At 49.5% G+C, this 27,334-nt stretch overlaps 1 protein-coding gene and 1 long non-coding RNA gene across 3 annotated transcripts in view; one reads left to right on the top strand and one right to left on the bottom strand.

The window, feature by feature from the left end:
- The window catches only part of LOC103038098 (ribonuclease inhibitor-like), a 316,182-nt gene that overhangs the window by 246,610 nt on the left and 42,238 nt on the right, over nt 1-27,334 (top strand). The gene's annotated exons all lie outside the window — the stretch shown is intronic.
- On the bottom strand, nt 14,522-25,383 carry LOC125780671 (uncharacterized). The gene is made up of 3 exons (XR_007423943.1): nt 23,919-25,383; nt 17,160-19,361; nt 14,522-14,757 (listed from the first exon to the last, which is right to left on the bottom strand). It is a non-coding gene; the product is annotated as an uncharacterized LOC125780671 (long non-coding RNA).

Raw genomic sequence — 27,334 nt, forward strand, 5'->3', positions numbered from 1 at the left:
TATCCGGAGTGGTTGCTAAGGTGTTGCTAGGTGGTTGCTAAGGTGTTGCTAGGCGGTTGCTAAGGTGTTGCTATGGTATCCGGGGTGGTTGCTAAGGTGTTGCTATGGTATCCGGGGTGGTTGCTAAGGTGTTGCTAGGTGGTTGCTAGGTGGTTGCTAAGGTGTTGCTAGGCGGTTGCTAAGGTGTTGCTATGGTATCCGGGGTGGTTGCTAAGGTGTTGCTAGGTGGTTGCTACGGTGTTGCTAGGCGGTTGCTAAGGTGTTGCTATGGTATCCGTGGTGGTTGCTAAGGTGTTGCTAAGTGGTTGCTAGGTGGTTGCTAAGGTGTTGCTAGGCGGTTGCTAAGGTGTTGCTATGGTATCCGGGGTGGTTGCTAAGGTGTTGCTAGGTGGTTGCTAGGTGATGTATATGCATAAATTAGATTAAATGGTGTTTGCACGTTGCTACGCAACGTGCAAATACATCAATCAGCTATGCACGCTAGGTTGCTCTGGCCGTTCGGGGGTGTCCAAACTTTTGACCCGTGGCTCCATTACACACAGTACTGGGGGGCCGGGGTGTCCAAACTTTTGACCCATGGCTGCTAGGGTGTTGCTAGGCGGTTGCTAAGGTGTTGCTATGGTATCCGGGGTGGTTGCTAAGGTGATGCTAGGTGGTTGCTAGGGTGTTGCTAGGCGGTTGCTAAGGTGTTGCTATGGTATCCGGGGTGGTTGCTAAGGTGTTGCTAGGTGGTTGCTAAGGTGTTGCTAGGCGGTTGCTAAGGTGTTGCTATGGTATCCGGGGTGGTTGCTAAGGTGTTGCTAGGTGGTTGCTAGGCGGTTGCTAAGGTGTTGCTATGGTATCCGGGGTGGTTGCTAAGGTGTTGCTAAGTGGTTGCTAAGGTGTTGCTAGGCGGTTGCTAAGGTGTTGCTATGGTATCCGGGGAGGTTGCTAAGGTGTTGCTAGGTGGTTGCTATGTGGTTGCTAAGGTGTTGCTAGGCGGTTGCTAAGGTGTTGCTATGGTATCTGTGGTGGTTGCTATGGTGTTTCTAGGTGGTTGCTAGGTGATTTATATGCATAAATTAGATTAGGTGTCCAAACTTTTGACCTAATGCTGTTTTATCCCATAGCTGCTCCATTACACACAGTACTGGAGTTCTAGCTACCTGTCCTTCGATCTAGCTGCCGTCCTCCGATGGGCCCCATTCATTCCAATGGGGCCACTTTGTACGACAATCGTACGAAATCCGTACGTCGTAACTTTTCTTAACGCATATTTTCGGAAAGAGCTCAATAAGTTCTACAGGTCCTCAATTGGTTTCATCTTCGTATTTCAAAAATTGCGACGTCCACGGGCGTGCAAAGTTCTGCCCATTCATTTTCAATGGGCAAAAAAACGCGTACTTACGAAGTTTTTACGAAAAACGTAAGTCCGATCGGAAAGCTGTATACAAGCCCACCATTCCCGATATGGACGCACGTTTTCTCTTTTGAACGAAGTCGATATTTCGAAAACTGCGGCACTAGTTAACCGGACAAAAAACAGGTGGAATAATAATAATAACTAGATTGCAGTTCCTACAGAAACTGCGAGTGTGATTGCAGTGCTGGCTGGTATCTGCTATGGTGTTGCTAAGGTGTTGCTATGGTATCCGGGGTGGTTGCTAAGGTGTTGCTAGGTGGTTGCTAAGGTGTTGCTAGGCGGTTGCTAAGGTGTTGCTATGGTATCCGGGGTGGTTGCTAAGGTGTTGCTAGGTGGTTGCTAGGTGGTTGCTAGGGTGTTGCTAGGCGGTTGCTAAGGTGTTGCTATGGTATCCGGGGTGGTTGCTAAGGTGTTGCTAGGTGGTTGCTAAGGTGTTGCTAGGCGGTTGCTAAGGTGTTGCTATGGTATCCGGGGTGGTTGCTAAGGTGTTGCTAGGTGGTTGCTAGGTGGTTGCTAGGGTGTTGCTAGGCGGTTGCTAAGGTGTTGCTATGGTATCCGGGTGGTTGCTAAGGTGTTGCTAGGTGGTTGCTAGGTGGTTGCTAGGGTGTTGCTAGGCGGTTGCTAAGGTGTTGCTATGGTATCCAGGGTGGTTGCTATGGTGTTGCTAAGTGGTTGGTAGGTCACTCCTAAGCAGTTGCTAGGTGGTTGCTAAGGTGTTGCTATGGTATCCGGGGTGGTTGCTAAGGTGTTGCTAGGCGGTTGCTAAGGTGTTGCTATGGTATCCGGGGTGGTTGCTAAGGTGTTGCTAGGTGGTTGCTAGGTGGTTGCTAGGGTGTTGCTAGGCGGTTGCTAAGGTGTTGCTATGGTATCCGGGGTGGTTGCTAAGGTGTTGCTAGGTGGTTGCAAGGTGGTTGCTAAGGTGTTGCTAGGCGGTTGCTAAGGTGTTGCTATGGTATCCGGGGTGGTTGCTAAGGTGTTGCTAGGTGGTTGCTAGGTGGTTGCTAAGGTGTTGCTAGGCGGTTGCTAAGGTGTTGCTATGGTATCCGGGGTGGTTGCTAAGGTGTTGCTAGGTGGTTGCTAAGGTGTTGCTAGGCGGTTGCTAAGGTGTTGCTATGGTATCCGGGGTGGTTGCTAAGGTGTTGCTAGGTGGTTGCTAGGGTGTTGCTAGGCGGTTGCTAAGGTGTTGCTATGGTATCCGGGGTGGTTGCTAAGGTGTTGCTAAGTGGTTGCTAGGTGGTTGCTAAGGTGTTGCTAGGCGGTTGCTAAGGTGTTGCTATGGTATCCGGGGTGGTTGCTAAGGTGTTGCTAGGTGGTTGCTAGGTGATGTATATGCATAAATTAGATTAAATGGTGTTTGCACGTTGCTACGCAACGTGCAAATACATCAATCAGCTATGCACGCTAGGTTGCTCTGGCCGTTCGGGGGTGTCCAAACTTTTGACCCATGGCTCCATTACACACAGTGCTGGGGCTCTGGGGTGTCCAAACTTTTGACCCGTGGCTCCATTACACACAGTACTGGGGGGCCGGGGTGTCCAAACTTTTGACCTAATGCTGTTTTATCCCATAGCTGCTCCATACACTCACAGTGCTGGAGTTCTAGCTACCTGTCCTTCGATCTAGCTGCCGTCCTCCGATTGGCCCCATTCATTCCAATGGGGCCACTTCGTACGACAATCGTACGAAATCCGTACGTCGTAACTTTTCGTAACGCATATTTTCGGAAAGAGCTCAATAAGTTCTACAGGTCCTCAATTGGTTTCATCTTAGTATTTAAAAAATTGCGACGTCCACGGGCGTGCAAAGTTCTGCCCATTCATTTTCAATGGGCAAAAAAACGCGTACTTACGAAGTTTTTACGAAAAACTTAAGTCCGATCGGAAAGCTGTATACAAGCCCACCATTCCCGATATGGACGAACGTTTTCTCTTTTGAACGAAGTCGATATTTCGAAAACTGCGGCACTAGTTAACCGGACAAAAAACAGGTGGAATAATAAGAAGAAGAAGAAGAAGAAGAATAAGACTTAAGAAGAACAATACTGTGATTGCATTACTGCAATCACACTAATAAGAATAAGACTTAAGAAGAACAATACTGTGATTGCATTACTGCAATCACACTAATAATAATAAGAAGAAGAAGAATAAGACTTAAGAAGAACAATACTGTGATTGCATTACTGCAATCACACTAATAATAATAATAAGAAGAAGAAGAAGAAGAATAAGACTTAAGAAGAACAATACTGTGATTGCATTACTGCAATCACACTAATAATAATAATAATAATAAGAAGAAGAAGAAGAAGAATAAGACTTAAGAAGAACAATACTGTGATTGCATTACTGCAATCACACTAATAATAATAAGAAGAATAAGACTTAAGAAGAACAATACTGTGATTGCATTACTGCAATCACACTAATAATAATAATAATAAGAAGAATAAGACTTAAGAAGAACAATACTGTGATTGCATTACTGCAATCACACTAATAATAATAATAAGAAGAAGAAGAAGAATAAGACTTAAGAAGAACAATACTGTGATTGCATTACTGCAATCACACTAACTAGATTGCAGTTCCTGCAGAAACTGCGAGTGTGATTGCAGTGCTGGCTGGTATCTGCTAAGGTGTTGCTAAGGTGTTGCTATGGTATCCGGGGTGGTTGCTAAGATGTTGCTAGGTGGTTGCTAAGGTGTTGCTAGGCGGTTGCTAAGGTGTTGCTATGGTATCTGGGGTGGTTGCTAAGGTGTTGCTAGGTGGTTACTAGGTGGTTGCTAAGGTGTTGCTAGGCGGTTGCTAAGGTGTTGCTATGGTATTTGGGGTGATTGCTAAAGTGTTGCTACGTGGTTGCTAGGTGGTTGCTAGGTGGTTGCTAAGGTGTTGCTAGGCGGTTGCTAAGGTGTTGCTATGGTATCCGGGGTGGTTGCTAAGGTGTTGCTAGGTGGTTGCTAGGTGGTTGCTAGGGTGTTGCTAGGCGGTTGCTAAGGTGTTGCTATGGTATCTTGGGTGGTTGCTAAGGTGTTGCTAGGTGGTTGCTAGGTGGTTGCTAGGGTGTTGCTAGGCGGTTGCTAAGGTGTTGCTATGGTATCTTGGGTGGTTGCTAAGGTGTTGCTAGGTGGTTGCTAGGTGGTTGCTAGGGTGTTGCTAGGCGGTTGCTAAGGTGTTGCTATGGTATCCGGGGTGGTTGCTAAGGTGTTGCTAGGTGGTTGCTAGGTGGTTGCTAGGGTGTTGCTAGGTGGTTGCTAGGTGGTTGCTAGGGTGTTGCTAGGCGGTTGCTAAGGTGTTGCTATGGTATCCGGGGTGGTTGCTAAGGTGTTGCTAGGTGGTTGCTAGGTGGTTGCTAAGGTGTTGCTAGGCGGTTGCTAAGGTGTTGCTAGGCGGTTGCTAAGGTGTTGCTATGGTATCCGGGGTGGTTGCTAAGGTGTTGCTAGGTGGTTGCTAGGTGGTTGCTAGGGTGTTGCTAGGCGGTTGCTAAGGTGTTGCTATGGTATCCGGGGAGGTTGCTAAGCTGTTGCTAGGTGGTTGCTAGGGTGTTGCTAGGCGGTTGCTAGGGTGTTGCTATGGTATCCGGGGTGGTTGCTAAGGTGTTGCTAGGTGGTTGCTAGGTGGTTGCTAAGGTGTTGCTAGGCGGTTGCTAAGGTGTTGCTATGGTATCCGGGGTGGTTGCTAAGGTGTTGCTAGGTGGTTGCTAGGTGGTTGCTAAGGTGTTGCTAGGCGGTTGCTAAGGTGTTGCTATGGTATCCGGGGTGGTTGCTAAGGTGTTGCTAGGTGTTTGCTAGGTGGTTGCTAAGGTGTTGCTAGGCGGTTGCTAAGGTGTTGCCATGGTATCCGGGGTGGTTGCTAAGGTGTTGCTAGGTGGTTGCTAGGTGGTTGCTAAGGTGTTGCTAGGTGGTTGCTAGGTGGTTGCTAAGGTGTTGCTAGGTGGTTGCTAGGTGGTTGCTAAGGTGTTGCTAGGTGGGTGCTAGGTGATGTATATGCATAAATTAGATTAAATGGTGTTTGCAAATACATCAATCAGCTATGCACGCTAGGTTGCTCTGGCCGTTCGGGGGTGTCCAAACTTTTGACCCGTGGCTCCATTACACACAGTACTGGGGGGCCGGGGTGTCCAAATTTTGACCCATGGCTCCATTACACACAGTGCTGGGGCTCTGGGGTGTCCAAACTTTTGACCCGTGGCTCCATTACACACAGTACTGTGGGGCCGGGGTGTCCAAACTTTTGACCTAATGCTGTTTTATCCCATAGCTGCTCCATTACACACAGTACTGGAGTTCTAGCTACCTGTCCTTCGATCTAGCTGCCGTCCTCCGATTGGCCCCATTCATTCCAATGGGGCCACTTCGTACGACAATCGTACGAAATCCGTACGTCGTAACTTTTCGTAACGCATATTTTCGGAAAGAGCTCAATAAGTTCTACAGGTCCTCAATTGGTTTCATCTTCGTATTTCAAAAATTGCGACGTCCACGGGCGTGCAAAGTTCTGCCCATTCATTTTCAATGGGCAAAAAAACGCGTACTTACGAAGTTTTTACGAAAAACGTAAGTCCGATCGGAAAGCTGTATACAAGCCCACCATTCCCGATATGGACGCACGTTTTCTCTTTTGAACGAAGTCGATATTTCGAAAACTGCGGCACTAGTTAACCGGACAAAAAACAGGTGGAATAATAATAAGAAACAGACTTAAGAAGATCAATACTGTGATTGCATTACTGCAATCACACTAATAATAGATTGCAGTTCCTGCAGAAACTGCGAGTGTGATTGCAGTGCTGGCTGGTATCTGCTAAGGTGTTGCTAGGTGGTTGCTAAGGTGTTGCTAGGTTGTTGCTAAGGTGTTGCTATGGTATCCGGGGTGGTTGCTAAGATGTTGCTAGGTGGTTGCTAGGTGGTTGCTAAGGTATTGCTAGGCGGTTGCTAAGGTGTTGCTATGGTATCCGGGATGGTTGCTAAGGTGTTGCTAGGTGGTTGCTAGGGTGTTGCTAGGCAGTTGCTAAGGTGTTGCTATGGTATCCGGGGTGGTTGCTAAGGTGTTGCTAGGTGGTTGCTAGGTGGTTGCTAGGCGGTTGCTAAGGTGTTGCTATGGTATCCGGGGTGGTTGCTACGGTGTTGCTAAGTGGTTGCTAGGTGGTTGCTAAGGTGTTGCTAGGCGGTTGCTAAGGTCTTGCTATGGTATCCAGGGTGGTTGCTAAGGTGTTGCTAGGTGGTTGCTAGGGTGTTGCTAGGCGGTTGCTAAGGTGTTGCTATGGTATCCGGGGTGGTTGCTAAGGTGTTGCTAAGTGGTTGCTAGGTGGTTGCTAAGGTGTTGCTAGGCGGTTGCTAAGGTGTTGCTATGGTATCCGGGGTGGTTGCTAAGGTGTTGCTAGGTGGTTGCTAGGTGGTTGCTAAGGTGTTGCTAGGCGGTTGCTAAGGTGTTGCTATGGTATCCGGGGTGGTTGCTAAGGTGTTGCTAGGTGGTTGCTAGGTGGTTGCTAGAGTGTTGCTAGGCGGTTGCTAAGGTGTTGCTACGGTATCCGGGGTGGTTGCTAAGGTGTTGCTAGGTGGTTGCTAGGTGGTTGCTAGGGTGTTGCTAGGCGGTTGCTAAGGTGTTGCTATGGTATCCAGGGTGGTTGCTAAGGTGTTGCTAGGTGGTTGCTAGGTTGTTGCTAGGGTGTTGCTAGGCGGTTGCTAAGGTGTTGCTATGGTATCCGGGGTGGTTGCTAAGGTGTTGCTAGGTGGTTGCTAGGTGGTTGCTAAGGTGTTGCTAGGCGGTTGCTAAGGTGTTGCTATGGTATCCGGGGTGGTTGCTAAGGTGTTGCTAGGTGGTTGCTAGGTGGTTGCTAGGTGGTTGCTAGGCGGTTGCTAAGGTGTTGCTATGGTATCCGGGGTGGTTGCTAAGGTGTTGCTAAGTGGTTGCTATGCGGTTGCTAAGGTGTTGCTAGGCGGTTGCTAAGGTGTTGCTATGGTATCCGGGGAGGTTGCTAAGGTGTTGCTAGGTGGTTGCTAGGTGGTTGCTAAGGTGTTGCTAGGCGGTTGCTAAGGTGTTGCTATGGTATCTGTGGTGGTTGCTATGGTGTTTCTAGGTGGTTGCTAGGTGATTTATATGCATAAATTAGATTAAATGGTGTTTGCACGTTGCTACACAACGTGCAAATACATCAATTAGCTATGCACGCTAGGTTGCTCTGGCCGTTCGGGGGTGTCCAAACTTTTGACCCGTGGCTCCATTACACACAGTACTGGGGGGCCGGGGTGTCCAAACTTTTGACCCATGGCTCCATTACACACAGTACTGGGGGGCCGGGGTGTCCAAACTTTTGACCTAATGCTGTTTTATCCCATAGCTGCTCCATACACTCACAGTACTGGAGTTCTAGCTACCTGTCCTTCGATCTAGCTGCCGTCCTCCGATTGGCCCCATTCATTCCAATGGGGCCACTTCGTACGACAATCGTACGAAATCCGTACGACGTAACTTTTCGTAACGCATATTTTCGGAAAGAGCTCAATAAGTTCTACAGGTCCTCAATTGGTTTCATCTTCGTATCTCAAAAATTGCGACGTCCACGGGCGTGCAAAGTTCTGCCCATTCATTTTCAATGCGCGAAAAAACGCGTACTTACGAAGTTTTTACGAAAAACGTAATTCCGATCGGAAAGCTGTATACAAGCCCACCATTCCCGATAAGGACGCACGTTTTCTCTTTTGAACGAAGTCGATATTTCGAAAACTGCGGCACTAGTTAACCGGACAAAAAACAGGTGGAATAATAAGAAGAAGAAGAAGAAGAACTAGATTGCAGTTCCTGCAGAAACTGCGAGTGTGATTGCAGTGCTGGCTGGTATCTGCTAAGGTGTTGCTAGGTGGTTGCTAAGGTGTTGCTAGGTGGTTGCTAAGGTGTTGCTGTGGTATCCGGGGTGGTTGCTAAGATGTTGCTAGGTGGTTGCTAAGGTATTGCTAGGCGGTTGCTAAGGTGTTGCTATGGTATCCAGGATGGTTGCTAAGGTGTTGCTAGGTGGTTGCTAGGGTGTTGCTAGGCGGTTGCTAAGGTGTTGCTATGGTATCCGGGGTGGTTGCTAAGGTGTTGCTAGGTGGTTGCTAGGGTGTTGCTAGGCGGTTGCTAAGGTGTTGCTATGGTATCCGGGGTGGTTGCTAAGGTGTTGCTAGGTGGTTGCTAGGGTGTTGCTAGGCGGTTGCTAAGGTGTTGCTATGGTGTCCGGGGTGGTTGCTAAGGTGTTGCTATGGTATCCGGGGTGGTTGCTAAGGTGTTGCTAGGTGGTTGCTAAGGTGTTGCTAGGCGGTTGCTAAGGTGTTGCTATGGTATCTGGGGTGGTTGCTAAGGTGTTGCTAGGTGGTTGCTAGGTGGTTGCTAGGGTGTTGCTAGGCGGTTGCTAAGGTGTTGCTATGGTATCCGGGGTGGTTGCTAAGGTGTTGCTAGGTGGTTGCTAGGTGGTTGCTAGGGTGTTGCTAGGCGGTTACTAAGGTGTTGCTATGGTATCCGGGGTGGTTGCTAAGGTGTTGCTAGGTGGTTGCTAGGTGGTTGCTAGGGTGTTGCTAGGCGGTTGCTAGGTGGTTGCTAAGGTGTTGCTATGGTATCCGGGGTGGTTGCTAAGGTGTTGCTAGGTGGTTGCTAGGTGGTTGCTAGGGTGTTGCTAGGCGGTTGCTAAGGTGTTGCTATGGTATCCGGGGTGGTTGCTAAGGTGTTGCTAAGTGGTTGGTAGGTGGTTGCTAAGGTGTTGCTAGGCGGTTGCTAAGGTGTTGCTATGGTATCCGGGGTGGTTGCTAAGGTGTTGCTAGGTGGTTGCTAGGGTGTTGCTAGGCGGTTGCTAAGGTGTTGCTATGGTATCCGGGGTGGTTGCTAAGGTGTTGCTATGGTATCCGGGGTGGTTGCTAAGGTGTTGCTAGGTGGTTGCTAAGGTGTTGCTAGGCGGTTGCTAAGGTGTTGCTATGGTATCTGGGGTGGTTGCTAAGGTGTTGCTAGGTGGTTGCTAGGGTGTTGCTAGGCGGTTGCTAAGGTGTTGCTATGGTATCCGGGGTGGTTGCTAAGGTGTTGCTAGGTGGTTGCTAGGTGGTTGCTAGGGTGTTGCTAGGCGGTTACTAAGGTGTTGCTATGGTATCCGGGGTGGTTTCTAAGGTGTTGCTAGGGTGTTGCTAGGCGGTTGCTAGGTGGTTGCTAAGGTGTTGCTATGGTATCCGGGGTGGTTGCTAAGGTGTTGCTAGGTGGTTGCTAGGGTGTTGCTAGGCGGTTGCTAAGGTGTTGCTATGGTATCCGGGGTGGTTGCTAAGGTGTTGCTAGGTGGTTGCTAGGTGGTTGCTAGGGTGTTGCTAGGCGGTTGCTAAGGTGTTGCTATGGTATCTGGGGTGGTTACTAAGGTGTTGCTAGGTGGTTGCTAGGTGGTTGCTAGGGTGTTGCTAGGCGGTTGCTAAGGTGTTGCTATGGTATCTGGGGTGGTTGCTAAGGTGTTGCTAGGTGGTTGCTAGGGTGTTGCTAGGCGGTTGCTAAGGTGTTGCTATGGTATCCGGGGTGGTTGCTAAGGTGTTGCTAGGTGGTTGCTAGGTGGTTGCTAGGGTGTTGCTAGGCGGTTGCTAAGGTGTTGCTATGGTATCCGGGGTGGTTGCTAAGGTGTTGCTAGGTGGTTGCTAGGTGGTTGCTAGGGTGTTGCTAGGCGGTTGCTAAGGTGTTGCTATGGTATCTGGGGTGGTTGCTAAGGTGTTGCTAGATGGTTGCTAGGTGGTTGCTATGGTGTTGCTAGGCGGTTGCTAAGGTGTTGCTATGGTATCCGGGGTGGTTGCTAAGGTGTTGCTAGGTGGTTGCTAGGTGGTTGCTAGGGTGTTGCTAGGCGGTTGCTAAGGTGTTGCTATGGTATCCGGGGTGGTTGCTAAGGTGTTGCTAGGTGGTTGCTAGGTGGTTGCTAGGGTGTTGCTAGGCGGTTGCTAAGGTGTTGCTATGGTATCTGGGGTGGTTACTAAGGTGTTGCTAGGTGGTTGCTAGGTGGTTGCTAGGGTGTTGCTAGGCGGTTGCTAAGGTGTTGCTATGGTATCTGGGGTGGTTGCTAAGGTGTTGCTAGGTGGTTGCTAGGGTGTTGCTAGGCGGTTGCTAAGGTGTTGCTATGGTATCCGGGGTGGTTGCTAAGGTGTTGCTAGGTGGTTGCTAGGTGGTTGCTAGGGTGTTGCTAGGCGGTTGCTAAGGTGTTGCTATGGTATCCGGGGTGGTTGCTAAGGTGTTGCTAGGTGGTTGCTAGGTGGTTGCTAGGGTGTTGCTAGGCGGTTGCTAAGGTGTTGCTATGGTATCTGGGGTGGTTGCTAAGGTGTTGCTAGATGGTTGCTAGGTGGTTGCTATGGTGTTGCTAGGCGGTTGCTAAGGTGTTGCTATGGTATCCAGGGTGGTTGCTATGGTGTTTCTAGGTGGTTGCTAGGTGATGTATATGCATAAATTTGATTAAATGGTGTTTGCACGTTGCTACGCAACGTGCAAATACATCAATCAGCTATGCACGCTAGGTTGCTCTGGCCGTTCGGGGGTGTCCAAACTTTTGACCCGTGGCTCCATTACACACAGTACTGGGGGGCCGGGGTGTCCAAACTTTTGACCCGTGGCTCCATTACACACAGTACTGGGGGGCCGGGGTGTCCAAACTTTTGACCTAATGCTGTTTTATCCCATAGCTGCTCCATACACTCACAGTACTGGAGTTCTAGCTGTCCTTCGATCTAGCTGCCGTCCTCCGATTGGCCCCATTCATTCCAATGGGGCCACTTCGTACGACATTCGTACGAAATCCGTACGTCGTAACTTTTCGTAACGCATATTTTCGGAAAGAGCTCAATAAGTTCTACAGGTCCTCAATTGGTTTCATCTTAGTATTTCAAAAATTGCGACGTCCACGGACGTGCAAAGTTCTGCCCATTCATTTTCTATGGGCAAAAAAACGCGTACTTACGAAGTTTTTACGAAAAACGTAAGTCCGATCGGAAAGCTGTATACAAGCCCACCATTCCCGATATGGACGCACGTTTTCTCTTTTGAACGAAGTCGATATTTCGAAAACTGCGGCACTAGTTAACCGGACAAAAAACAGGTGGAATAATAATAAGAAGAAGAAGAAGAAGAAGAAGAAGAAGAATAAGACTTAAGAAGATCAGTACTGTGATTGCATTACTGCAATCACACTAATAAGACTTAAGAAGATCAGTACTGTGATTGCATTACTGCAATCACACTAATAATAATAAGAAGAAGAAGAAGAACTAGATTGCAGTTCCTACAGAAACTGCGAGTGTGATTGCAGTGCTGGCTGGTATCTGCTATGGTGTTGCTAGGTGGTTGCTAAGGTGTTGCTAGGTGGTTGCTAAGGTGTTGCTATTGTATCCGGGGTGGTTGCTAAGGTGTTGCTAGGTGGTTGCTAGGTAGTTGCTAGGCGGTTGCTAAGGTGTTGCTATGGTATCCGGGGTGGTTGCTAAGGTGTTGCTAGGTGGTTGCTAGGTGGTTGCTAAGGTGTTGCTAGGCGGTTGCTAAGGTGTTCCTAGGCGGTTGCTAAGGTGTTGCTATGGTATTTCGGGTGGTTGCTAAGGTGTTGCTAGGTGGTTGCTAAGTGGTTGCTAAGGTGTTGCTAGGCGGTTGCTAAGGTGTTGCTATGGTATCCGGGGTGGTTGCTAAGGTGTTGCTAGGTGGTTGCTAGGTGGTTGCTAGGGTGTTGCTAGGCGGTTGCTAAGGTGTTGCTAGGTGGTTGCTAGGCGGTTGCTAAGGTGTTGCTATGGTATCCGGGGTGGTTGCTAAGGTGTTGCTAGGTGGTTGCTAGGTGGTTGCTAAGGTGTTGCTAGGCGGTTGCTAAGGTGTTGCTATGGTATTTGGGGTGGTTGCTAAGGTGTTGCTAGGTGGTTGCTAGGTGGTTGCTAAGGTGTTGCTAGGCGGTTGCTAAGGTGTTGCTATGGTATCCGGGGTGGTTGCTAAGGTGTTGCTAGGTGGTTGCTAGGTGGTTGCTAGGGTGTTGCTAGGTGGTTGCTAAGGTGTTGCTATGGTATCCGGGGTGGTTGCTAAGGTGTTGCTAGGTGGTTGCTAGGGTGTTGCTAGGCGGTTGCTAAGGTGTTGCTATGGTATCTGGGGTGGTTGCTAAGGTGTTGCTAGGTGGTTGCTAGGTGGTTGCTAGGGTGTTGCTAGGCGGTTGCTAAGGTGTTGCTATGGTATCCGGGGTGGTTGCTAAGGTGTTGCTAGGTGGTTGCTAGGTGGTTGCTAAGGTGTTGCTAGGTGGTTGCTAAGGTGTTGCTAGGCGGTTGCTAAGGTGTTGCTATGGTATCCGGGGTGGTTGCTAAGGTGTTGCTAGGTGGTTGCTAGGTGGTTGCTAAGGTGTTGCTAGGCGGTTGCTAAGGTGTTGCTATGGTATCCGGGGTGGTTGCTAAGGTGTTGCTAGGTGGTTGCTAGGTGGTTGCTAGGGTGTTGCTAGGTGGTTGCTAAGGTGTTGCTATGGTATCCGGGGTGGTTGCTAAGGTGTTGCTAGGTGGTTGCTAAGGTGTTGCTAGGCGGTTGCTAAGGTGTTGCTATGGTATCCGGGGTGGTTGCTAAGGTGTTGCTAGGTGGTTGCTAGGTGGTTGCTAGGCGGTTGCTAAGGTGTTGCTATGGTATCCGGGGTGGTTGCTAAGGTGTTGCTAAGTGGTTGCTAGGTGGTTGCTAAGGTGTTGCTAGGCGGTTGCTAAGGTGTTGCTATGGTATCCAGGGTGGTTGCTAAGGTGTTGCTAGGTGGTTGCTAGGGTGTTGCTAGGCGGTTGCTAAGGTGTTGCTATGGTATCCGGGGTGGTTGCTAAGGTGTTGCTAGGTGGTTGCTAGGGTGTTGCTAGGCGGTTGCTAAGGTGTTCCTATGGTATCCGGGGTGGTTGCTAAGGTGTTGCTAGGTGGTTACTAGGTGGTTGCTAAGGTGTTGCTAGGCGGTTGCTAAGGTGTTGCTAGGCGGTTGCTAAGGTGTTGCTATGGTATTTGGGGTGGTTGCTAAGGTGTTGCTAGGTGGTTGCTAGGGTGTTGCTAGGCCGTTGCTAAGGTGTTGCTATGGTATCCGGGGTGGTTGCTAAGGTGTTGCTAGGTGGTTGCTAGGGTGTTGCTAGGCGGTTGCTAAGGTGTTGCTATGGTATCCGGGGTGGTTGCTAAGGTGTTGCTAGGTGGTTGCTAGGTGGTTGCTAAGGTGTTGCTAGGCGGTTGCTAAGGTGTTGCTATGGTATCCGGGGTGGTTGCTAAGGTGTTGCTAGGTGTTTGCTAGGTGGTTGCTAAGGTGTTGCTAGGCGGTTGCTAAGGTGTTGCTATGGTATCCGGGGTGGTTGCTAAGGTGTTGCTAGGTGGTTGCTAGGTGGTTGCTAAGGTGTTGCTAGGTGGTTGCTAGGTGATGTATATGCATAAATTAGATTAAATGGTGTTTGCACGTTGCTACGCAACGTGCAAATACATCAATCAGCTATGCACGCTAGGTTGCTTTGGCCGTTCGGGGGTGTCCAAACTTTTGACCCGTGGCTCCATTACACACAGTACTGGGGGGCCGGGGTGTCCAAACTTTTGACCTAATGCTGTTTTATCCCATAGCTGCTCCATACACTCACAGTACTGGAGTTCTAGCTACCTGTCCTTCGATCTAGCTGCCGTCCTCCGATGGCCCCATTCATTCCTATGGGGCCACTTCGTACGACATTCGTACGAAATCCGTACGTCGTAACTTTTCGTAACGCATATTTTCGGAAAGAGCTCAATAAGTTCTACAGGTCCTCAATTGGTTTCATCTTCGTATCTCGAAAATTGCGACGTCCACGGGCGTGCAAAGTTCTGCCCATTCATTTTCAATGGGCAAAAAAACGCGTACTTACGAAGTTTTTACGAAAAACGTAAGTCCGATCGGAAAGCTGTATACAAGCCCACCATTCCCGATAAGGACGCACGTTTTCTCTTTTGAACGAAGTCGATATTTCGAAAACTGCGGCACTAGTTAACCGGACAAAAAACAGGTGGAATAATAAGAAGAAGAAGAAGAAGAAGAAGAAGAAGAAGAAGAACTAGATTGCAGTTCCTACAGAAACTGCGAGTGTGATTGCAGAGCTGACCGGGGTACCCAAACTTTTGACCAGTTGCTCCATTACACACAGTACTGGGGCTCTGGGGTGTCCAAACTTTTGACCCGTGGGTCCATTACACACAGTACTGGGGCTCTGGGGTGTCCAAACTTTTGACCCGTGGCTCCATTACACACAGTACTGGGGCTCTGGGGTGTCCAAACTTTTGACCGATAGCTCCATTACACACAGTACTGGGGGGCCGAGGTGTCCAAACTTTTGACCCGTGGCTCCATTACACACAGTACTGGGGGGCCGGGGTGTCCAAACTTTTGACCTATTGCTGTTTTATCCCATAGCTGCTCCATTACACACAGTACTGGAGTTCTAGCTACCTGTCCTTCGATCTAGCTGCCGTCCTCCGATTGGCCCCATTCATTCCAATGGGGCCACTTCGTACGACATTCGTACGAAATCCGTACGTCGTAACTTTTCGTAACGCATATTTTCGGAAAGAGCTCAATAAGTTCTACAGGTCCTCAATTGGTTTCATATTTGTATTTCAAAAATTGCGACGTCCACGGGCGTGCAAAGTTCTGCCCATTCATTTTCAATGGGCAAAAAAACGCGTACTTACGAAGTTTTTACGAAAAACGTAAGTCCGATCGGAAAGCTGTATACAAGCCCACCATTCCCGATATGGACGCACATTTTCTCTTTTGAACGAAGTCGATATTTCGAAAACTGCGGCACTAGTTAACCGGACAAAAAACAGGTGGAATAATAATAATAATAATAATAATAAGAATAAGACTTAAGAAGATCAATACTGTGATTGCATTACTGCAATCACACTAATAAGACTTAAGAAGATCAGTACTGTGATTGCATTACTGCAATCACACTAATAAGACTTAAGAAGATCAGTACTGTGATTGCATTACTGCAATCACACTAATAATAATAAGAATAAGACTTAAGAAGAACAATACTGTGATTGCATTACTGCAATCACACTAATAAGAACTAGATTGCAGTTCCTACAGAAACTGCGAGTGTGATTGCAGTGCTGGCTGGTATCTGCTGTGGTGTTGCTAAGGTGTTGCTAAGTGGTTGCTAAGGTGTGGCTATGGTATCCGGGGTGGTTGCTAAGGTGTTGCTAAGTGGTTGCTAGGTGGTTGCTAAGGTGTTGCTAGGCGGTTGCTAAGGTGTTGCTATGGTATCTGGGGTGGTTGCTAAGGTGTTGCTAGGTGGTTGCTAAGGTGTTGCTAGGCGGTTGCTAAGGTGTTGCTATGGTATCCGGGGTGGTTGCTAAGGTGTTGCTAGCTGGTTGCTAGGTGGTTGCTAAGGTGTTGCTAGGCGGTTGCTAAGGTGTTGCTATGGTATCCGGGGTGGTTGCTAAGGTGTTGCTAGGTGGTTGCTAGGTGGTTGCTAAGTTGTTGCTAGGCGGTTGCTAAGGTGTTGCTATGGTATCCGGGGTGGTTGCTAAGGTGTTGCTAGGTGGTTGCTAGGGTGTTGCTAGGCGGTTGCTAAGGTGTTGCTATGGTATCCGGGGTGGTTGCTAAGGTGTTGCTAGGTGGTTGCTAGGTGGTTGCTAGGGTGTTGCTAGGCGGTTGCTAAGGTGTTGCTATGGTATCCGGGGTGGTTGCTAAGGTGTTGCTAGGTGGTTGCTAGGTGGTTGCTAGGGTGTTGCTAGGCGGTTGCTAAGGTGTTGCTATGGTATCCAGGGTGGTTGCTAAGGTGTTGCTAGGTGGTTGCTAGGGTGTTGCTAGGCGGTTGCTAAGGTGTTGCTATGGTATCCGGGGTGGTTGCTAAGGTGTTGCTAGGTGGTTGCTAGGTGGTTGCTAGGGTGTTGCTAGGCGGTTGCTAAGGTGTTGCTATGGTATCCGGGGTGGTTGCTAAGGTGTTGCTAGGTGGTTGCTAGGTGGTTGCTAGGGTGTTGCTAGGCGGTTGCTAAGGTGTTGCTATGGTATCCGGGGTGGTTGCTAAGGTGTTGCTAGGTGGTTGCTAGGTGGTTGCTAGGGTGTTGCTAGGCGGTTGCTAAGGTGTTGCTATGGTATCCGGGGTGGTTGCTAAGGTGTTGCTAGGTGGTTGCTAGGGTGTTGCTAGGCGGTTGCTAAGGTGTTGCTATGGTATCTGGGGTGGTTGCTAAGGTGTTGCTAGGTGGTTGCTAGGGTGTTGCTAGGCGGTTGCTAAGGTGTTGCTATGGTATCTGGGGTGGTTGCTAAGGTGTTGCTAGGTGGTTGCTAGGTGGTTGCTAGGGTGTTGCTAGGCGGTTGCTAAGGTGTTGCTATGGTATCCGGGGTGGTTGCTAAGGTGTTGCTAGGTGGTTGCTAGGTGGTTGCTAGGGTGTTGCTAGGCGGTTGCTAAGGTGTTGCTATGGTATCTGGGGTGGTTGCTAAGGTGTTGCTAGATGGTTGCTAGGTGGTTGCTATGGTGTTGCTAGGCGGTTGCTAAGGTGTTGCTATGGTATCCAGGGTGGTTGCTATGGTGTTTCTAGGTGGTTGCTAGGTGATGTATATGCATAAATTTGATTAAATGGTGTTTGCACGTTGCTACGCAACGTGCAAATACATCAATCAGCTATGCACGCTAGGTTGCTCTGGCCGTTCGGGGGTGTCCAAACTTTTGACCCGTGGCTCCATTACACACAGTACTGGGGGGCCGGGGTGTCCAAACTTTTGACCCGTGGCTCCATTACACACAGTATTGGGGGGCCGGGGTGTCCAAACTTTTGACCTAATGCTGTTTTATCCCATAGCTGCTCCATACACTCACAGTACTGGAGTTCTAGCTACCTGTCCTTCGATCTAGCTGCCGTCCTCCGATTGGCCCCATTCATTCCAATGGGGCCACTTCGTACGACATTCGTACGAAATCCGTACGTCGTAACTTTTCGTAACGCATATTTTCGGAAAGAGCTCAATAAGTTCTACAGGTCCTCAATTGGTTTCATATTCGTATTTCAAAAATTGCGACGTCCACGGGCGTGCAAAGTTCTGCCCATTCATTTTCAATGGTCAAAAAAACGCGTACTTACGAAGTTTTTACGAAAAACGTAAGTCCGATCGGAAAGCTGTATACAAGCCCACCATTCCCGATATGGACGCACGTTTTCTCTTTTGAACGAAGTCGATATTTCGAAAACTGCGGCACTAGTTAACCGGACAAAAAACAGGTGGAATAATAATAATAACTAGATTGCAGTTCCTACAGAAACTGCGAGTGTGATTGCAGTGCTGGCTGGTATCTGCTATGGTGTTGCTAAGGTGTTGCTAAGTGGTTGCTAAGGTGTGGCTATGGTATCCGGGGTGGTTGCTAAGGTGTTGCTAAGTGGTTGCTAGGTGGTTGCTAAGGTGTTGCTAGGCGGTTGCTTAGGTGTTGCTATGGTATCTGGGGTGGTTGCTAAGGTGTTGCTAGGTGGTTGCTAAGGTGTTGCTAGGCGGTTGCTAAGGTGTTGCTATGGTATCCAGGGTGGTTGCTAAGGTGTTGCTAGGTGGTTGCTAGGTGGTTGCTAAGGTGTTGCTAGGCGGTTGCTAAGGTGTTGCTATGGTATCCGGGGTGGTTGCTAAGGTGTTGCTAGGTGGTTGCTAGGTGGTTGCTAAGGTGTTGCTAGGCGGTTGCTAAGGTGTTGCTATGGTATCCGGGGTGGTTGCTAAGGTGTTGCTAGGTGGTTGCTAGGGTGTTGCTATGGTATCCGGGGTGGTTGCTAAGGTGTTGCTAGGTGGTTGCTAGGTGGTTGCTAGGGTGTTGCTAGGCGGTTGCTAAGGTGTTGCTATGGTATCCGGGGTGGTTGCTAAGGTGTTGCTAGGTGGTTGCTAAGGTGTTGCTAGGTGGTTGCTAAGGTGTTGCTATGGTATCCGGGGTGGTTGCTAAGGTGTTGCTAGGTGGTTGCTAAGGTGTTGCTAGGCGGTTGCTAAGGTGTTGCTATGGTATCCGGGGTGGTTGCTAAGGTGTTGCTAGGTGGTTGCTAGGGTGTTGCTAGGCGGTTGCTAAGGTGTTGCTATGGTATCCGGGGTGGTTGCTAAGGTGTTGCTAGGTGGTTGCTAGGGTGTTGCTAGGCGGTTGCTAAGGTGTTGCTATGGTATCCGGGGTGGTTGCTAAGGTGTTGCTAGGTGGTTGCTAGGTGGTTGCTAGGGTGTTGCTAGGCGGTTGCTAAGGTGTTGCTATGGTATCCGGGGTGGTTGCTAAGGTGTTGCTAGGTGGTTGCTAGGGTGTTGCTAGGCGGTTGCTAAGGTGTTGCTATGGTATCCGGGGTGGTTGCTAAGGTGTTGCTAGGTGGTTGCTAGGTGGTTGCTAGGGTGTTGCTAGGCGGTTGCTAAGGTGTTGCTATGGTATCCGGGGTGGTTGCTAAGGTGTTGCTAGGTGGTTGCTAGGTGGTTGCTAGGGTGTTGCTAGGCGGTTGCTAAGGTGTTGCTATGGTATCCGGGGTGTTTGCTAAGGTGTTGCTAGGTGGTTGCTAGGTGGTTGCTAGGGTGTTGCTAGGCGGTTGCTAAGGTGTTGCTATGGTATCCGGGGTGGTTGCTAAGGTGTTGCTAGGTGGTTGCTAGGTGGTTGCTAGGGTGTTGCTAGGGGGTTGCTAAGGTGTTGCTATGGTATCTGGGGTGGTTGCTAAGGTGTTGCTAGATGGTTGCTATGGTGTTGCTAGGCGGTTGCTAAGGTGTTGCTATGGTATCCGGGGTGGTTGCTATGGTGTTTCTAGGTGGTTGCTAGGTGATTTATATGCATAAATTTGATTAAATGGTGTTTGCACGTTGCTACGCAACGTGCAAATACATCAATCAGCTATGCACGCTAGGTTGCTCTGGCCGTTCGGGGGTGTCCAAACTTTTGACCCGTGGCTCCATTACACACAGTACTGGGGGGCCGGGGTGTCCAAACTTTTGACCCGTGGCTCCATTACACACAGTACTGGGGGGCCGGGGTGTCCAAACTTTTGACCTAACGCTGATTTATCCCATAGCTGCTCCATTACACACAGTACTGGAGTTCTAGCTACCTGTCCTTCGATCTAGCTGCCGTCCTCCGATTGGCCCCATTCATTCCAATGGGGCCACTTCGTACGACATTCGTACGAAATCCGTACGTCGTAACTTTTCGTAACGCATATTTTCGGAAAGAGCTCAATAAGTTCTACAGGTCCTCAATTGGTTTCATCTTAGTATTTCAAAAATTGCGACGTCCACGGGCGTGCAAAGTTCTGCCCATTCATTTTCAATGGGCAAAAAAACGCGTACTTACGAAGTTTTTACGAAAAACGTAAGTCCGATCGGAAAGCTGTATACAAGCCCACCATTCCCGATATGGACGCACGTTTTCTCTTTTGAACGAAGTCGATATTTCGAAAACTGCGGCACTAGTTAACCGGACAAAAAACAGGTGGAATAATAATAATAATAATAATAATAATAATAATAATAACTAGATTGCAGTTCCTGCAGAAACTGCGAGTGTGATTGCAGTGCTGGCTGGTATCTGCTAAGGTGTTGCTAAGGTGTTGCTATGGTATCCGGGGTGGTTGCTAAGATGTTGCTAGGTGGTTGCTAAGCTGTTGCTAGGCGGTTGCTAAGGTGTTGCTATGGTATCTGGGGTGGTTGCTAAGGTGTTGCTAGGTGGTTACTAGGTGGTTGCGAAGGTGTTGCTAGGTGGTTGCTAAGGTGTTGCTAGGCGGTTGCTAAGGTGTTGCTATGGTATTTGGGGTGGTTGCTAAGGTGTTGCTAGGTGGTTGCTAGGTGGTTGCTAAGGTGTTGCTAGGCGGTTGCTAAGGTGTTGCTATGGTATCCGGGGTGGTTGCTAAGGTGTTGCTAGGTGGTTGCTAGGTGGTTGCTAGGGTGTTGCTAGGCGGTTGCTAAGGTGTTGCTATGGTATCCGGGGTGGTTGCTAAGGTGTTGCTAGGTGGTTGCTAGGTGGTTGCTAGGGTGTTGCTAGGCGGTTGCTAAGGTGTTGCTATGGTATCCGGGGTGGTTGCTAAGGTGTTGCTAGTTGGTTGCTAGGTGGTTGCTAAGGTGTTGCTAGGCGGTTGCTAAGGTGTTGCTATGGTATCCGGGTGGTTGCTAAGGTGTTGCTAGGTGGTTGCTAGGTGGTTGCTAAGGTGTTGCTAGGCGGTTGCTAAGGTGTTGCTATGGTATCCGGGGTGGTTGCTAGGGTGTTGCTAGGTGGTTGCTAGGTGGTTGCTAAGGTGTTGCTAGGCGGTTGCTAAGGTGTTGCTATGGTATCCGGGGTGGTTGCTAAGGTGTTGCTAGGTGGTTGCTAGGTGGTTGCTAGGGTGTTGCTAGGCGGTTGCTAAGGTGTTGCTATGGTATCCGGGGTGGTTGCTAAGGTGTTGCTAGGTGGTTGCTAGGTGGTTGCTAGGGTGTTGCTAGGTGGTTGCTAAGGTGTTGCTATGGTATCCGGGGTGGTTGCTAAGGTGTTGCTAGGTGGTTGCTAGGTGGTTGCTAAGGTGTTGCTAGGCGGTTGCTAAGGTGTTGCTATGGTATCCGGGGTGGTTGCTAAGGTGTTGCTAGGTGGTTGCTAGGTGGTTGCTAAGGTGTTGCTAGGCGGTTGCTAAGGTGTTGCTATGGTATCCAGGGTGGTTGCTAAGGTGTTGCTAGGTGTTTGCTAGGTGGTTGCTAAGGTGTTGCTAGGCGGTTGCTAAGGTGTTGCTATGGTATCCTGGGTGGTTGCTAAGGTGTTGCTAGGTGGTTGCTAAGGTGTTGCTAGGTGGTTGCTAGGTGATGTATATGCATAAATTAGATTAAATGGTGTTTGCACGTTGCTACGCAACGTGCAAATACATCAATCAGCTATGCACGCTAGGTTGCTTTGGCCGTTCGGGGGTGTCCAAACTTTTGACCCGTGGCTCCATTACACACAGTACTGGGGGGGCCGGGGTGTCCAAACTTTTGACCCGTGGCTCCATTACACACAGTACTGGGGGGCCGGGGTGTCCAAACTTTTGACCTAATGCTGTTTTATCCCATAGCTGCTCCATACACTCACAGTACTGGAGTTCTAGCTACCTGTCCTTCGATCTAGCAGCCGTCCTCCGATTGGCCCCATTCATTCCAATGGGGCCACTTCGTACGACAATCGTACGAAATCCGTACGTCGTAACTTTTCGTAACGCATATTTTCGGAAAGAGCTCAATAAGTTCTACAGGTCCTCAATTGGTTTCATCTTCGTATTTCAAAAGTTGCGACGTCCACGGGCGTGCAAAGTTCTGGCCATTCATTTTCAATGGGCAAAAAAACGCGTACTTACGAAGTTTTTACGAAAAACGTAAGTCCGATCGGAAAGCTGTATACAAGCCCACCATTCCCGATAAGGACGCACGTTTTCTCTTTTGGACGAAGTCGATATTTCGAAAACTGCGGCACTAGTTAACCGGACAAAAAACAGGTGGAATAATAATAATAATAATAAGAAGAAGAAGAAGAAGAATAAGACTTAAGAAGAACAATACTGTGATTGCATTACTGCAATCACACTAACTAGATTGCAGTTCCTACAGAAACTGCGAGTGTGATTGCAGTGCTGGCTGGTATCTGCTATGGTGTTGCTAAGGTGTTGCTAAGTGGTTGCTAAGGTGTGGCTATGGTATCCGGGGTGGTTGCTAAGGTGTTGCTAAGTGGTTGCTAGGTGGTTGCTAAGGTGTTGCTAGGCGGTTGCTAAGGTGTTGCTATGGTATCTGGGGTGGTTGCTAAGGTGTTGCTAGGTGGTTGCTAAGGTGTTGCTAGGCGGTTGCTAAGGTGTTGCTATGGTATCCAGGGTGGTTGCTAAAGTGTTGCTAGGTGGTTGCTAGGTGGTTGCTAAGGTGTTGCTAGGCGGTTGCTAAGGTGTTGCTATGGTATCCGGGGTGGTTGCTAAGGTGTTGCTAGGTGGTTGCTAGGTGGTTGCTAAGGTGTTGCTAGGCGGTTGCTAAGGTGTTGCTATGGTATCCGGGGTGGTTGCTAAGGTGTTGCTAGGTGGTTGCTAGGGTGTTGCTATGGTATCCGGGGTGGTTGCTAAGGTGTTGCTAGGTGGTTGCTAGGTGGTTGCTAGGGTGTTGCTAGGCGGTTGCTAAGGTGTTGCTATGGTATCCGGGGTGGTTGCTAAGGTGTTGCTAGGTGGTTGCTAAGGTGTTGCTAGGCGGTTGCTAAGGTGTTGCTATGGTATCCGGGGTGGTTGCTAAGGTGTTGCTAGGTGGTTGCTAAGGTGTTGCTAGGCGGTTGCTAAGGTGTTGCTATGGTATCCGGGGTGGTTGCTAAGGTGTTGCTAGGTGGTTGCTAGGGTGTTGCTAGGCGGTTGCTAAGGTGTTGCTATGGTATCCGGGGTGGTTGCTAAGGTGTTGCTAGGTGGTTGCTAGGGTGTTGCTAGGCGGTTGCTAAGGTGTTGCTATGGTATCCGGGGTGGTTGCTAAGGTGTTGCTAGGTGGTTGCTAGGTGGTTGCTAGGGTGTTGCTAGGCGGTTGCTAAGGTGTTGCTATGGTATCCGTGGTGGTTGCTAAGGTGTTGCTAAGTGGTTGCTAGGTGGTTGCTAAGGTGTTGCTAGGCGGTTGCTAAGGTGTTGCTATGGTATCCGGGGTGGTTGCTAAGGTGTTGCTAGGTGGTTGCTAGGTGGTTGCTAGAGTGTTGCTAGGCGGTTGCTAAGGTGTTGCTATGGTATCCAGGGTGGTTGCTAAGGTGTTGCTAGGTGGTTGCTAGGTGGTTGCTAGGGTGTTGCTAGGCGGTTGCTAAGGTGTTGCTACGGTATCCGGGGTGGTTGCTAAGGTGTTGCTAGGTGGTTGCTAGGTGGTTGCTAGGGTGTTGCTAGGCGGTTGCTAAGGTGTTGCTATGGTATCCAGGGTGGTTGCTAAGGTGTTGCTAGGTGGTTGCTAGGTTGTTGCTAGGGTGTTGCTAGGCGGTTGCTAAGGTGTTGCTATGGTATCCGGGGTGGTTGCTAAGGTGTTGCTAGGTGGTTGCTAGGTGGTTGCTAAGGTGTTGCTAGGCGGTTGCTAAGGTGTTGCTATGGTATCCGGGGTGGTTGCTAAGGTGTTGCTAGGTGGTTGCTAGGTGGTTGCTAGGTGGTTGCTAGGCGGTTGCTAAGGTGTTGCTATGGTATCCGGGGTGGTTGCTAAGGTGTTGCTAAGTGGTTGCTATGCGGTTGCTAAGGTGTTGCTAGGCGGTTGCTAAGGTGTTGCTATGGTATCCGGGGAGGTTGCTAAGGTGTTGCTAGGTGGTTGCTAGGTGGTTGCTAAGGTGTTGCTAGGCGGTTGCTAAGGTGTTGCTATGGTATCTGTGGTGGTTGCTATGGTGTTTCTAGGTGGTTGCTAGGTGATTTATATGCATAAATTAGATTAAATGGTGTTTGCACGTTGCTACGCAACGTGCAAATACATCAATTAGCTATGCACGCTAGGTTGCTCTGGCCGTTCGGGGGTGTCCAAACTTTTGACCCGTGGCTCCATTACACACAGTACTGGGGGGCCGGGGTGTCCAAACTTTTGACCCATGGCTCCATTACACACAGTACTGGGGGGCCGGGGTGTCCAAACTTTTGACCTAATGCTGTTTTATCCCATAGCTGCTCCATACACTCACAGTACTGGAGTTCTAGCTACCTGTCCTTCGATCTAGCTGCCGTCCTCCGATTGGCCCCATTCATTCCAATGGGGCCACTTCGTACGACATTCGTACGAAATCCGTACGTCGTAACTTTTCGTAACGCATATTTTCGGAAAGAGCTCAATAAGTTCTACAGGTCCTCAATTGGTTTCATCTTCGTATTTCAAAAATTGCGACGTCCACGGGCGTGCAAAGTTCTGCCCATTCATTGTCAATGGGCAAAAAAACGCGTACTTACGAAGTTTTTACGAAAAACGTAAGTCCGATCGGAAAGCTGTATACAAGCCCACCATTCCCGATATAGACGCACGTTTTCTCTTTTGAACGAAGTCGATATTTCGAAAACTGCGGCACTAGTTAACCGGACAAAAAACAGGTGGAATAATAATAATAACTAGATTGCAGTTCCTACAGAAACTGCGAGTGTGATTGCAGTGCTGGCTGGTATCTGCTATGGTGTTGCTAAGGTGTTGCTATGGTATCCGGGGTGGTTGCTAAGGTGTTGCTAGGTGGTTGCTAGGGTGTTGCTATGGTATCCGGGGTGGTTGCTAAGGTGTTGCTAGGTGGTTGCTAGGAGGTTGCTAGGCGGTTGCTAAGGTGTTGCTATGGTATCCGGGGTGGTTCCTAAGGTGTTGCTAAGTGGTTGGTAGGTGGTTGCTAAGGTGTTGCTAGGCGGTTGCTAAGGTGTTGCTATGGTATCCGGGGTGGTTGCTAAGGTGTTGCTAGGTGGTTGCTAGGTGGTTGCTAGGGTGTTGCTAGGCGGTTGCTAAGGTGTTGCTATGGTATCCGGGGTGGTTGCTAAGGTGTTGCTAGGTGGTTGCTAGGTGGTTGCTAAGGTGTTGCTATCCGGTTGCTAAGGTGTTGCTATGGTATCCGGGGTGGTTGCTAAGGTGTTGCTAGGTGGTTGCTAGGGTGTTGCTAGGCGGTTGCAAAGGTTTTGCTATGGTATCCGGGGTGGTTGCTAAGGTTTTGCTAGGTGGTTGCTAGGTGGTTGCTAGGGTGTTGCTAGGCGGTTGCTAAGGTGTTGCTATGGTATCCGGGGTGGTTGCTATAGTGTTGCTAGGTGGTTGCTAGGTGGTTGCTAGGGTGTTGCTAGGCGGTTGCTAAGGTGTTGCTATGGTATCCGGGGTGGTTGCTAAGGTGTTGCTAGGTGGTTGCTAGGTGGTTGCTAGGGTGTTGCTAGGCGGTTGCTAAGGTGTTGCTATGATATCCGGGGTGGTTGCTAAGGTGTTGCTAGGTGGTTGCTAGGGTGTTGCTAGGCGGTTGCTAAGGTGTTGCTATGGTATCCAGGGTGGTTGCTAAGGTGTTGCTAGGTGGTTGCTAGGTGGTTGCTAGGGTGTTGCTAGGCGGTTGCTAAGGTGTTGCTATGGTATCTGGGTGGTTGCTAAGGTGTTGCTAGGTGGTTGCTAGGTGGTTGCTAAGGTGTTGCTATCCGGTTGCTATGGTATCCGGGGTGGTTGCTATGGTGTTGCTAGGTGGTTGCTAGGGTGTTGCTAGGCGGTTGCTAAGGTGTTGCTATGGTATCCAGGGTGGTTGCTAAGGTGTTGCTAGGTGGTTGCTAGGGTGTTGCTAGGCGGTTGCTAAGGTGTTGCTATGGTATCCGGGGTGGTTGCTAAGGTGTTGCTAGGTGGTTGCTAGGTGGTTGCTAGGGTGTTGCTAGGCGGTTGCTAAGGTGTTGCTATGGTATCCGGGGTAGTTGCTAAGCTGTTGCTAGGTGGTTGCTAGGTGGTTGCTAGGGTGTTGCTAGGCGGTTGCTAAGGTGTTGCTATGGTATCCGGGGTGGTTGCTAAGGTGTTGCTAGGTGGTTGCTAGGTGGTTGCTAAGGTGTTGCTAGCCGGTTGCTAAGGTGTTGCTATGGTATCCGGGGTGGTTGCTAAGGTGTTGCTAGGTGGTTGCTAGGGTGTTGCTAGGCGGTTGCTAAGGTGTTGCTACGGTATCCGGGGTGGTTGCTAAGGTGTTGCTAGGTGGTTGCTAGGTGGTTGCTAGGTGGTTGCTAGGCGGTTGCTAAGGTGTTGCTATGGTATCCGGGGTGGTTGCTAAGGTGTTGCTAAGTGGTTGCTATGCGGTTGCTAAGGTGTTGCTAGGCGGTTGCTAAGGTGTTGCTATGGTATCCGGGGAGGTTGCTAAGGTGTTGCTAGGTGGTTGCTAGGTGGTTGCTAAGGTGTTGCTAGGCGGTTGCTAAGGTGTTGCTATGGTATCTGTGGTGGTTGCTATGGTGTTTCTAGGTGGTTGCTAGGTGATGTATATGCATAAATTTGATTAAATGGTGTTTGCACGTTGCTACGCAACGTGCAAATACATCAATCAGCTATGCACGCTAGGTTGCTCTGGCCGTTCGGGGGTGTCCAAACTTTTGACCCGTGGCTCCATTACACACAGTACTGGGGGGCCGGGGTGTCCAAACTTTTGACCCGTGGCTCCATTACACACAGTACTGGGGGGCCGGGGTGTCCAAACTTTTGACCTAACGCTGATTTATCCCATAGCTGCTCCATACACTCACAGTACTGGAGTTCTAGCTACCTGTCCTTCGATCTAGCTGCCGTCCTCCGATTGGCCCCATTCATTCCAATGGGGCCACTTCGTACGACAATCGTACGAAATCCGTACGTCGTAACTTTTCGTAACGCATATTTTCGGAAAGAGCTCAATAAGTTCTACAGGTCCTCAATTGGTTTCATCTTCGTATTTCAAAAATTGCGACGTCCACGGGCGTGCAAAGTTCTGCCCATTCATTTTCAATGGGCAAAAAAACGCGTACTTACGAAGTTTTTACGAAAAACGTAAGTCCGATCGGAAAGCTGTATACAAGCCCACCATTCCCGATATGGACGCACATTTTCTCTTTTGAACGAAGTCGATATTTCGAAAACTGCGGCACTAGTTAACCGGACAAAAAACAGGTGGAATAATAATAATAACTAGATTGCAGTTCCTGCAGAAACTGCGAGTGTGATTGCAGTGCTGGCTGGTATCTGCTAAGGTGTTGCTAGGTGGTTGCTAAGGTATTGCTAGGCGGTTGCTAAGGTGTTGCTATGGTATCTGGGGTGGTTGCTAAGGTGTTGCTAGGTGGTTGCTAGGCGGTTGCTAAGGTGTTGCTATGGTATCCGGGGTGGTTGCTAAGGTGTTGCTAGGTGGTTGCTAGGCGGTTGCTAAGGTGTTGCTATGGTATCCGGGGTGGTTGCTAAGGTGTTGCTAAGTGGTTGCTAGGTGGTTGCTAAGGTGTTGCTAGGCGGTTGCTAAGGTGTTGCTATGGTATCCAGGGTGGTTGCTAAGGTGTTGCTAGGTGGTTGCTAGGGTGTTGCTAGGCGGTTGCTAAGGTGTTGCTATGGTATCCGGGGTGGTTGCTAAGG

Source organism: Astyanax mexicanus, chromosome 13 (assembly GCF_023375975.1).
Source record: "Astyanax mexicanus isolate ESR-SI-001 chromosome 13, AstMex3_surface, whole genome shotgun sequence".
In the NCBI taxonomy this organism is placed as follows: domain Eukaryota; kingdom Metazoa; phylum Chordata; class Actinopteri; order Characiformes; family Acestrorhamphidae; genus Astyanax; species Astyanax mexicanus.